Below are 12,434 nucleotides of genomic sequence, written 5' to 3' on the forward strand. Positions count from 1 at the left end.
AGCTAGTTTTACTTGTAAGCGGGGTTGGAAACGCTTTTCAGGATCAGTACTGGGCTCAAAACATGCAGCCCTGAGGTCTCTCATGATAGCAGGTGGTTAAATAGAAATTGGCTACTCAGCTGACCCGGTAGGAGCAAACGTATGCCAAAAATGTAAGCAGAATGAGCTTTTCAGTGAATGGCAGCCAGGCACATTTTAGCTAGATTTACTTGTAAGTGGGGTTGGAAATGCTTTTCAGGCTCAGTACTGGGCTCAAAAGATGCAGCTCTGAGGTCTCTCCTGATAGGAGGTAGTTAAGTAGAACTTCGCTGCTCAGCTGACCCGGCAGGAGCAAATGTATGCCAAAAATGTACAAAGAATGAGCTTTTCAGTGAAGAGCAGCCAGGCACATTTTAGCTAGTTTTACTTGTAAGTGGGGATGGAAACGCTTTTCAGGCTCAGTACTGGGCTCAAAACATGCAGCCCTGAGGTCTCTCATGATAGCAGGAGGTTAAATAGAAATTTGCTTCTCAGCTGACCCGGTAGGAGGAAACGTATGCCAAAAATGTAAGCAGAATAAGCTTTTCAGTGAATAGCAGCCAGGCACATTTTAGCTAGTTTTACTTGTAAGTGGGGTTGGAAACGCTTTTCAGGATCAGTACTGGGCTCAAAACATGCAGCCCTGAGGTCTCTCATGATAGCAGGTGGTTAAATAGAAATTTGCTGCTCAACTGACCCGGCAGGAGCAAACGTATGCTAAAAATGTACTCAGAATGAGCTTTTCAGTGAAGAGCAGCCAGGCACATTTTAGCTAGTTTTACTTGTAAGTGGGGTTGGAAATTCTTTTCAGGCTCAGTACTGGGCTCAAAACATGCAGCCCTGAGGTCTCTCGTGATAGCAGGTGGTTAAATAGAAATTTGCTGCTCAGCTGACCCGGTAGGAGCAAACGTATGCCAAAAATGTAAGCAGAATGAGCTTTTCAGTGAATAGCAGCCAGGCACATTTTAGCTAGTTTTACTTGTAAGTGGGGTTGGAAATGCTTTTCAGGATCAGTACTGGGCTCAAAACATGCAGCCCTGAGGTCTCTCATGATAGCAGGTGGTTAAATAGAAATTCGCTGCTCAGCTGACCCGGCAGGAGCAAACGTATGCCAAAAATGTACGCAGAATGAGCTTTTCAGTGAAGAGCAGCCAGGCACATTTTAGCTAGTTTTACTTGTAAGCGGGGTTGGAAACGCTTTTCAGGATCAGTACTGGGCTCAAAACATGCAGCCCTGAGGTCTCTCATGATAGCAGGTGGTTAAATAGAAATTGGCTACTCAGCTGACCCGGTAGGAGCAAACGTATGCCAAAAATGTAAGCAGAATGAGCTTTTCAGTGAATAGCAGCCAGGCACATTCTAGCAAGTTTTACTTGTAAGTGGGGATGGAAACGCTTTTCAGGCTCAGTACTGCGCTCAAAAGATGCAGCCCTGAGGTCTCTCATGATAGCAGGTGGTTAAGTAGAAATTTGCCTCTTGGCTGACCCAGCAGGAGCAAACGTATGCCAAAAATGTACACAGAATGATCTTTTCAGTGAATAGCAGCCAGGCACATTTTAGCTAGTTTTACTCGTAAGTGGGGTTGGAAACGCTTTTCAGGATCAGTACTGGGCTCAAAACATGCAGCCCTGAGGTCTCTCATGATAACAGGTGGTTAAATAGAAATTCGCTGCTCAGCTGACCCAGCAGGAGCAAACGTATGCCAAAAATGTAAGCAGAATGAGCTTTTCAGTGAATAGCAGCCAGGTACATTTTAGCTATTTTTACTTGTAAGTGGGGTTGGAAATGCTTTTCAGGCTCAGTAGTGGGCTCAAAAGATGCAGCTCTGAGGTCTCTCCTGATAGGAGGTAGTTAAGTAGAACTTCACTGCTCAGCTGACCCGGCAGGAGCAAATGTATGCCAAAAATGTACGCAGAATGAGCTTTTCAGTGAAGAGCAGCCAGGCACATTCTAGCAAGTTTTACTTGTAAGTGGGGTTGGAAACACTTTTCAGGCTCAGTACTGTGCTCAAAAGATGCAGCCCTGAGGTCTCTCATGATAGCAGGTGGTTAAGTAGAAATTTGCCACTTGGCTGACCCAGCAGGAGCACATATATGCCAAAAATGTACACAGAATGAGCTTTTCAGTGAATAGCAGCCAGGCACATTTTAGCTAGTTTTACTTGTAAGTGGGGTTGGAAGCGCTTTTCAGGATCTGTACTGGGCTCAAAACATGCAGCCCTGAGGTCTCTCGTGATAGCAGGTGGTTAAATAGAAATTTGCTGCTCAGCTGACCCAGCAGAAGCAAACGTATGCCAAAAATGTACGCAGAATAAGCTTTTCAGTGAAGAGCAGCCAGGCACATTTTAGCTAGTTTTACTTGTAAGTGGGGTTGGAAACACTTTTCAGGCTCAGTACTGGGCTCAAAACATGCAGCCCTGAGGTCTCTCATGATAGCAGGTGGTTAAATAGAAATTTGCTGCTCAGCTGACCCGGTAGGAGCAAACGTATGCCAAAAATGTAAGCAGAATGAGCTTTTCAGTGAATAGCAGCCAGGCACATTTTAGCTAGCTTTACTTGTAAGTGGGGTTGGAAATGCTTTTCAGGCTCAGTACTGGGCTCAAAAGATGCAGCTCTGAGGTCATTCATGATAGCAGGTGGTTAAATAGAAATTTGCTGCTCAACTGATTCGGCTAGAGCAAACGTATGCCAAAAATGTACGCAGAATGAGCTTTTCACTATAGAGCAGCCAGGCACATTTTAGCTAGTTTTACTTGTAAGTGGGGTTGGAAACGCTTTTCAGGCTCAGTACAAGGCTCAAAGCATGCAGCCCTGAGGTCTCTCGTGATAGCAGGTGGTTAAATGGAAATTTTCTGCTCAGCTGACCCGGTAGGAGCAAACGTATGCCAAAAATGTAAGCAGAATAAGCTTTTCAGTGAATAGCAACCAGGCACATTTTAGCTAGTTTTACTTATAAGTGGGGTTGGAAACGCTTTTCAGGATCAGTACTGGGCTCAAAACATGCAGCCCTGATGTCTCTCATGATAGCAGGTGGTTAAATAGAAATTCGCTGCTCAACTGACCCGGCAGGAGCAAACGTATGCCAAAAATGTACGCAGAATGAGCTTTTCAGTGAAGAGCAGCCAGGCACATTTTAGCTAGTTTTACTTGTAAGTGGGGTTGGAAACGCTTTTCAGGCTCAGTACTGGGCTCAAAACATGCAGCCCTGAGGTCTCTCGTGATAGCAGGTGGTTAAATAGAAATTTGCTGCTCAGCTGACCCGGTATGAGCAAAGGTATGCCAAAAATGTAAGCAGAAGGAGCTTTTCAGTGAATAGCAACCAGGCATATTTTAGCTAGTTTTACTTGTAAGTGGGGTTGGAAACGCTTTTCAGGCTCAGTACTGGGCTCAAAACATGCAGCCCTGAGGTCTCTCATGATAGCAGGTGGTTAAATAGAAATTCGCTGCTCAGCTGACCCGGCAGGAGCAAACGTATGCCAAAAATGTACGCAGAATAAGCTTTTCAGTGAAGAGCAGCCAGGCGCATTTTAGCTAGTTTTACTTGTAAGTGGGGTTGGAAACGCTTGTCAGGCTCAGTACTGGGCTCAAAACATGCAGGCATGAGGTCTCTCATGATAGCAGGTGGGGAAAACGAAATTCGCTGCTCAGCTGACCAGGCAGGAGCAAATGTATGCCAAAAATGTACGCAGAATGAGCTTTTCAGTGAAGAGCAGCCAGGCACATTTTAGCTAGTTTTACTTGTAAGTGGGGTTGGAAACGCTTTTCAGGCTCAGTACTGGGCTCAAAACATGCAGCCCTGAGGTCTCTCATGATAGCAGGTGGTTAAATAGAAATTGGCTGCTCAGCTGACCCGGTAGGAGCAAACGTATGCCAAAAATGTAAGCAGAATGAGCTTTTCAGTGAATAGCAGCCAGGCTCATTCTAGCAAGTTTTACTTGTAAGTGGGGATGGAAACGCTTTATAGGCTCAGTACTGCGCTCGAAAGATGCAGCCCTGAGGTCTCTCATGATAGCAGGTGGTTAAGTAGAAATGTGCCTGTTGGCTGACCCAGCAGGAGCAAACGTATGCCAAAAATGTACACAAAATGAGCTTTTCAGTGAATAGCAGCCAGGCACATTTTAGCTAGTTTTACTCGTAAGTAGGGTTGGAAACGCTTTTCAGGATCAGTACTGGGCTCAAAACATGCAGCCATGATAGCAGGTGGTTAAATAGAAATTCGCTGCTCAGCTAACCCAGCAGGAGCAAACGTATGCCAAAAATGTACACAGAATAAGCTTTTCAGTGAAGAGCAGCCAGGCACATTTTAGCTAGTTTTACTTGTAAGTGGGGTTGGAAACACTCTTCAGGCTCAGTACTGGGCTCAAAACATGCAGCCCTGAGGTCTCTCATGATAGCAGGTGGTTAAGTAGAAATTTGCCACTTGGCTGACCCAGCAGGAGCACACGTATGCCAAAAATGTACACAGAATGAGCTTTTCAGTGAATAGCAGCCAGGCACATTTTAGCTAGTTTTACTTGTAAGTGGGGTTGGAAGCGCTTTTCAGGATCTGTACTGAGCTCAAAACATGCAGCCCTGAGGTCTCTCATGATAGCAGGTGGTTAAATAGAAATTCGCTGCTCAGCTGACCCAGCAGAAGCAAACGTATGCCAAAAATGTACGCAGAATAAGCTTTTCAGTGAAGAGCAGCCAGGCACATTTTAGCTAGTTTTACTTGTAAGTGGGGTTGGAAACACTTTTCAGGCTCAGTACTGGGCTCAAAACATGCAGCCCTGAGGTCTCTCATGATAGCAGGTGGTTAAATAGAAATTTGCTGCTCAGCTGACCCGGTAGGAGCAAACGTATGCCAAAAATGTAAGCAGAATGAGCTTTTCAGTGAATAGCAGCCAGGCACATTTTAGCTAGCTTTACTTGTAAGTGGGGTTGGAAATGCTGTTCAGGCTCAGTACTGGGCTCAAAAGATGCAGCTCTGAGGTCATTCATGATAGCAGGTGGTTAAATAGAAATTTGATGCTCAACTGACCCGGCTGGAGCAAACGTATGCCAAAAATGTACTCAGAATGAGCTTTTCACTATAGAGCAGCCAGGCACATTTTAGCTAGTTTTACTTGTAAGTGGGGTTGGAAACGCTTTTCAGGCTCAGTACAGGGCTCAAAGCATGCAGCCCTGAGGTCTCTCGTGATAGCAGGTGGTTAAATAGAAATTTGCTGCTCAGCTGACCCGGTAGGAGCAAACGTATGCCAAAAATGTAAGCAGAATAAGCTTTTCAGTGAATAGCAACCAGGCACATTTTAGCTAGTTTTACTTGTAAGTGGGGTTGGAAACGCTTTTCAGGATCAGTACTGGGCTCAAAACATGCAGCCCTGAGGTCTCTCATGATAGCAGGTGGTTAAATAGAAATTCGCTGCTCAACTGACCCGGCAGGAGCAAACGTATGCCAAAAATGTACGCAGAATGAGCTTTTCAGTGAAGAGCAGCCAGGCACATTTTAGCTAGTTTTACTTGTAAGTGGGGTTGGAAAGGCTTTTCAGGCTCAGTACTGGGCTCAAAACATGCAGCCCTGAGGTCTCTCGTGATAGCAGGTGGTTAAATAGAAATTTGCTGCTCAGCTGACCCGGTATGAGCAAAGGTATGCCAAAAATGTAAGCAGAAGGAGCTTTTCAGTGAATAGCAACCAGGCATATTTTAGCTAGTTTTACTTGTAAGTGGGGTTGGAAACGCTTTTCAGGCTCAGTACTGGGCTCAAAACATGCAGCCCTGAGGTCTCTCATGATAGCAGGTGGTTAAATAGAAATTCGCTGCTCAGCTGACCCGGCAGGAGCAAACGTATGCCAAAAATGTACGAGGAATAAGCTTTTCAGTGAAGAACAGCCAGGCACATTTTAGCTAGTTTTACTTGTAAGTGGGGTTGGAAACGCTTGTCAGGCTCAGTACTGGGCTCAAAACATGCAGGCATGAGGTCTCTCATGATAGCAGGTGGTTAAAACGAAATTCGCTGCTCAGCTGACCAGGCAGGAGCAAATGTATGCCAAAAATGTACGCAGAATGAGCTTTTCAGTGAAGAGCAGCCAGGCACATTTTAGCTAGTTTTACTTGTAAGTGGGGTTGGAAACGCTTTTCAGGCTCAGTACTGGGCTCAAAACATGCAGCCCTGAGGTCTCTCATGATAGCAGGTGGTTAAATAGAAATTGGCTGCTCAGCTGACCCGGTAGGAGCAAACGTATGCCAAAAATGTAAGCAGAATGAGCTTTTCAGTGAATAGCAGCCAGGCTCATTCTAGCAAGTTTTACTTGTAAGTGGGGATGGAAACGCTTTTCAGGCTCAGTACTGCGCTCGAAAGATGCAGCCCTGAGGTCTCTCATGATAGCAGGTGGTTAAGTAGAAATTTGCCTGTTGGCTGACCCAGCAGGAGCAAACGTATGCCAAAAATGTACACAAAATGAGCTTTTCAGTGAATAGCAGCCAGGCACATTTTAGCTAGTTTTACTCGTAAGTAGGGTTGGAAACGCTTTTCAGAATCAGTACTGGGCTCAAAACATGCAGCCATGATAGCAGGTGGTTAAATAGAAATTCGCTGCTCAGCTGACCCAGCAGGAGCAAACGTATGCCAAAAATGTACGCAGAATGAGCTTTTCAGTGAAGAGCAGCCTGGCACATTTTAGCTAGTTTTACTTGTAAGTGGGGTTGGAAACGCTTTTCAGGCTCAGTACTGGGCTCAAAACATGCAGCCCTGAGGTCTCTCGTGATAGCAGGTGGATAAATAGAAATTTGCTGCTCAGCTGACCCGGTAGGAGCAAACGTATGCCAAAAATGTAAGCAGAATGAGCTTTTCAGTGAATAGCAGCCAGGCACATTTTAGCTAGTTTTACTTGTAAGTGGGGTTGGAAACGCTTTTCAGGCTCAGTACTGTGCTCAAACGATGCAGCCCTGAGGTCTCTCATGATAGCAGGTGGTTAAATAGAAATTCGCTGCTCAGCTGACCCGGCAGGAGCAAACGTATGCCAAAAATGTACGCAGAATAAGCTTTTCAGTGAAGAGCAGCCCGGCACATTTTAGCTAGTTTTACTTGTAAGTGGAGTTGGAAACACTTGTCAGGCTCAGTACTGGGCTCAAAACATGCAGGCATGAGGTCTCTCATGATAGCAGGTGGTTAAATAGAAATTCGCTGCTCAGCTGTCCCGGCAGGAGCAAATGTATGCCAAAAATGTACGCAGAATGAGCTTTTCAGTGAAGAGCAGCCAGGCACATTTTAGCTAGTTTTACTTGTAAGTGGGGTTGGAAACGTTTTTCAGGCTCAGTACTGGGCTCAAAACATGCAGCCCTGAGGTCTCTCATGATAGCAGGAGGTTAAATAGAAATTCGCTGCTCAGCTGACCCAGTAGTAGCAAACGTATGCCAAAAATGTAAGCAGAATAAGCTTTTCAGTGAATAGCAGCCAGGCACATTTTAGCTAGTTCTACTTTTAAGTGGGGTTGGAAATGCTTTTCAGGCTCAGTACGGGGCTCAAAAGATGCAGCTCTGAGGTCTCTCATGATAGCAGGTGGTTAAATAGAAATTCACTGCTCAACTGACCCGGCAAGAGCAAACGTATGCCAAAAATGTACGCAAAATGAGCTTTTCAGTGAAGAGCAGCCAGGCACATTCTAGCAAGTTTTACTTGTAAGTGGGGATGGAAACGCTTTTCAGGCTCAGTACTGCGCTCAAAAGATGCAGCCCTGAGGTCTCTCATGATAGCAGGTGGTTAAGTAGAAATTTGCCTCTTGGCTGACCCAGCAGGAGCAAACGTATGCCAAAAATGTACACAGAATGAGCTTTTCAGTGAATAGCAGCCAGGCACATTTTAGCTAGTTTTACTCGTAAGTGGGGTTGGAAACGCTTTTCAGGATCAGTACTGGGCTCAAAACATGCAGCCATGAGAACTCTCATGATAGCAGGTGGTTAAATAGAAATTCGCTGCTCAGCTGACCCAGCAGGAGCAAACATATGCCAAAAATGTACGCAGAATGAGCTTTTCAGTGAATAACAGCCAGGCACATTTTAGCTAGTTTTACTTGTAAGTGGGGTTGGAAATGCTTTTCAGGCTCAGTACTGGGCTCAAAAGATGCAGCTCTGAGGTCTCTCCTGATAGGAGGTAGTTAAGTAGAACTTCGCTGCTCAGCTGACCCGGCAGGAGCAGATGTATGCCAAAAATGTACGCAGAATGAGCTTTACAGTGAAGAGCAGCCAGGCACATTCTAGCTAGTTTTACTTGTAAGTGGGATTGGAAACGCTTTTCAGGCTCAGTACTGTGCTCAAAAGATGCAGCCCTGAGGTCTCTCATGATAGCAGGTGAATAAATAGAAATTTGCTGCTCACCTGACCCGGTAGGAGCAAACGTATGCCAAAAATGTAAGCAGAATGAGCTTTTCAGTGAATAGCAGCCAGGCACATTTTAGCTAGTTTTACTTTTAAGTGGGGTTGTAAGCGCTTTTCAGGATCTGTACTGGGCTCAAAACATGCAGCCCTGAGGTCTCTCATGATAGCAGGTGGTTAAATAGAAATTCGCTGCTCAGCTGACCCGGCAGGAGCAAACGTATGCCAAAAATGTACGCAGAATGAGCTTTTCAGTGAAGAGCAGCCTGGCACATTTTAGCTAGTTTTACTTGTAAGTGGGGTTGGAAACGCTTTTCAGGCTCAGTACTGGGCTCAAAACATGCAGCCCTGAGGTCTCTCGTGATAGCAGGTGGATAAATAGAAATTTGCTGCTCAGCTGACCCGGTAGGAGCAAACGTATGCCAAAAATGTAAGCAGAATGAGCTTTTCAGTGAATAGCAGCCAGGCACATTTTAGCTAGCTTTACTTGTAAGTGGGGTTGGAAATGCTGTTCAGGCTCAGTACTGGGCTCAAAAGATGCAGCCCTGAGGTCTCTCATGATAGCAGGTGGTTTGGTAGAAATTTGCCACTTGGCTGACCCAGCAGGAGCACATATATGCCAAAAATGTACACAGAATGAGCTTTTCAGTGAATAGCAGCCAGGCACATTTTAGCTAGTTTTACTTGTAAGTGGGGTTGGAAGCGCTTTTCAGGATCTGTACTGGGCTCAAAACATGCAGCCCTGAGGTCTCTCGTGATAGCAGGTGGTTAAATAGAAATTTGCTGCTCAGCTGACCCAGCAGAAGCAAACGTATGCCAAAAATGTACGCAGAATAAGCTTTTCAGTGAAGAGCAGCCAGGCACATTTTAGCTAGTTTTACTTGTAAGTGGGGTTGGAAACACTTTTCAGGCTCAGTACTGGGCTCAAAACATGCAGCCCTGAGGTCTCTCATGATAGCAGGTGGTTAAATAGAAATTTGCTGCTCAGCTGACCCGGTAGGAGCAAACGTATGCCAAAAATGTAAGCAGAATGAGCTTTTCAGTGAATAGCAGCCAGGCACATTTTAGCTAGCTTTACTTGTAAGTGGGGTTGGAAATGCTTTTCAGGCTCAGTACTGGGCTCAAAAGATGCAGCTCTGAGGTCATTCATGATAGCAGGTGGTTAAATAGAAATTTGCTGCTCAACTGATTCGGCTAGAGCAAACGTATGCCAAAAATGTACGCAGAATGAGCTTTTCACTATAGAGCAGCCAGGCACATTTTAGCTAGTTTTACTTGTAAGTGGGGTTGGAAACGCTTTTCAGGCTCAGTACAAGGCTCAAAGCATGCAGCCCTGAGGTCTCTCGTGATAGCAGGTGGTTAAATGGAAATTTTCTGCTCAGCTGACCCGGTAGGAGCAAACGTATGCCAAAAATGTAAGCAGAATAAGCTTTTCAGTGAATAGCAACCAGGCACATTTTAGCTAGTTTTACTTATAAGTGGGGTTGGAAACGCTTTTCAGGATCAGTACTGGGCTCAAAACATGCAGCCCTGATGTCTCTCATGATAGCAGGTGGTTAAATAGAAATTCGCTGCTCAACTGACCCGGCAGGAGCAAACGTATGCCAAAAATGTACGCAGAATGAGCTTTTCAGTGAAGAGCAGCCAGGCACATTTTAGCTAGTTTTACTTGTAAGTGGGGTTGGAAACGCTTTTCAGGCTCAGTACTGGGCTCAAAACATGCAGCCCTGAGGTCTCTCGTGATAGCAGGTGGTTAAATAGAAATTTGCTGCTCAGCTGACCCGGTATGAGCAAAGGTATGCCAAAAATGTAAGCAGAAGGAGCTTTTCAGTGAATAGCAACCAGGCATATTTTAGCTAGTTTTACTTGTAAGTGGGGTTGGAAACGCTTTTCAGGCTCAGTACTGGGCTCAAAACATGCAGCCCTGAGGTCTCTCATGATAGCAGGTGGTTAAATAGAAATTCGCTGCTCAGCTGACCCGGCAGGAGCAAACGTATGCCAAAAATGTACGCAGAATAAGCTTTTCAGTGAAGAGCAGCCAGGCGCATTTTAGCTAGTTTTACTTGTAAGTGGGGTTGGAAACGCTTGTCAGGCTCAGTACTGGGCTCAAAACATGCAGGCATGAGGTCTCTCATGATAGCAGGTGGGGAAAACGAAATTCGCTGCTCAGCTGACCAGGCAGGAGCAAATGTATGCCAAAAATGTACGCAGAATGAGCTTTTCAGTGAAGAGCAGCCAGGCACATTTTAGCTAGTTTTACTTGTAAGTGGGGTTGGAAACGCTTTTCAGGCTCAGTACTGGGCTCAAAACATGCAGCCCTGAGGTCTCTCATGATAGCAGGTGGTTAAATAGAAATTGGCTGCTCAGCTGACCCGGTAGGAGCAAACGTATGCCAAAAATGTAAGCAGAATGAGCTTTTCAGTGAATAGCAGCCAGGCTCATTCTAGCAAGTTTTACTTGTAAGTGGGGATGGAAACGCTTTATAGGCTCAGTACTGCGCTCGAAAGATGCAGCCCTGAGGTCTCTCATGATAGCAGGTGGTTAAGTAGAAATGTGCCTGTTGGCTGACCCAGCAGGAGCAAACGTATGCCAAAAATGTACACAAAATGAGCTTTTCAGTGAATAGCAGCCAGGCACATTTTAGCTAGTTTTACTCGTAAGTAGGGTTGGAAACGCTTTTCAGGATCAGTACTGGGCTCAAAACATGCAGCCATGATAGCAGGTGGTTAAATAGAAATTCGCTGCTCAGCTAACCCAGCAGGAGCAAACGTATGCCAAAAATGTACACAGAATAAGCTTTTCAGTGAAGAGCAGCCAGGCACATTTTAGCTAGTTTTACTTGTAAGTGGGGTTGGAAACACTCTTCAGGCTCAGTACTGGGCTCAAAACATGCAGCCCTGAGGTCTCTCATGATAGCAGGTGGTTAAGTAGAAATTTGCCACTTGGCTGACCCAGCAGGAGCACACGTATGCCAAAAATGTACACAGAATGAGCTTTTCAGTGAATAGCAGCCAGGCACATTTTAGCTAGTTTTACTTGTAAGTGGGGTTGGAAGCGCTTTTCAGGATCTGTACTGAGCTCAAAACATGCAGCCCTGAGGTCTCTCATGATAGCAGGTGGTTAAATAGAAATTCGCTGCTCAGCTGACCCAGCAGAAGCAAACGTATGCCAAAAATGTACGCAGAATAAGCTTTTCAGTGAAGAGCAGCCAGGCACATTTTAGCTAGTTTTACTTGTAAGTGGGGTTGGAAACACTTTTCAGGCTCAGTACTGGGCTCAAAACATGCAGCCCTGAGGTCTCTCATGATAGCAGGTGGTTAAATAGAAATTTGCTGCTCAGCTGACCCGGTAGGAGCAAACGTATGCCAAAAATGTAAGCAGAATGAGCTTTTCAGTGAATAGCAGCCAGGCACATTTTAGCTAGCTTTACTTGTAAGTGGGGTTGGAAATGCTGTTCAGGCTCAGTACTGGGCTCAAAAGATGCAGCTCTGAGGTCATTCATGATAGCAGGTGGTTAAATAGAAATTTGATGCTCAACTGACCCGGCTGGAGCAAACGTATGCCAAAAATGTACTCAGAATGAGCTTTTCACTATAGAGCAGCCAGGCACATTTTAGCTAGTTTTACTTGTAAGTGGGGTTGGAAACGCTTTTCAGGCTCAGTACAGGGCTCAAAGCATGCAGCCCTGAGGTCTCTCGTGATAGCAGGTGGTTAAATAGAAATTTGCTGCTCAGCTGACCCGGTAGGAGCAAACGTATGCCAAAAATGTAAGCAGAATAAGCTTTTCAGTGAATAGCAACCAGGCACATTTTAGCTAGTTTTACTTGTAAGTGGGGTTGGAAACGCTTTTCAGGATCAGTACTGGGCTCAAAACATGCAGCCCTGAGGTCTCTCATGATAGCAGGTGGTTAAATAGAAATTCGCTGCTCAACTGACCCGGCAGGAGCAAACGTATGCCAAAAATGTACGCAGAATGAGCTTTTCAGTGAAGAGCAGCCAGGCACATTTTAGCTAGTTTTACTTGTAAGTGGGGTTGGAAAGGCTTTTCAGGCTCAGTACTGGGCTCAA

This window comes from Lissotriton vulgaris, chromosome 7, assembly GCF_964263255.1.
Source record: "Lissotriton vulgaris chromosome 7, aLisVul1.2, whole genome shotgun sequence".
In the NCBI taxonomy this organism is placed as follows: Eukaryota; Metazoa; Chordata; class Amphibia; order Caudata; family Salamandridae; genus Lissotriton; species Lissotriton vulgaris.